Genomic DNA, 297 nt, shown 5'->3' with positions numbered 1-297 from the left:
CCGGCGCTCCCCGGGCAGACCCGCCCGCACGCCCCGGGAGCGGGCACGGGCACGGGCGCCGGTAACACTGCCAATAATTAAAAAATAAGGGTGTTTTTTTTTTCCTCCACAGCTGCATTTCCAGCGGTAACTCGCAGGTCGGAGCGGCGCAGCGCGTCAGGCCCCGGTGGGAGCTGGAAGGCGCCCCAGGGAGCAGCACGCGGCTGCTCCGGCGTGACAGCCCCGCTCAGCACCGCCCTGGCCCACCCAGGGCACCACGGTACCACAGCGCAGCTTTTAGTGCCTGTATTGACTCCC

The sequence above is a fragment of the Chaetura pelagica genome, unplaced genomic scaffold, assembly GCF_000747805.2.
Source record: "Chaetura pelagica isolate M959 unplaced genomic scaffold, ChaPel_1.0 scaffold428, whole genome shotgun sequence".
Taxonomy (NCBI): domain Eukaryota; kingdom Metazoa; phylum Chordata; class Aves; order Apodiformes; family Apodidae; genus Chaetura; species Chaetura pelagica.
This window is presented reverse-complemented; position numbering follows the sequence as displayed.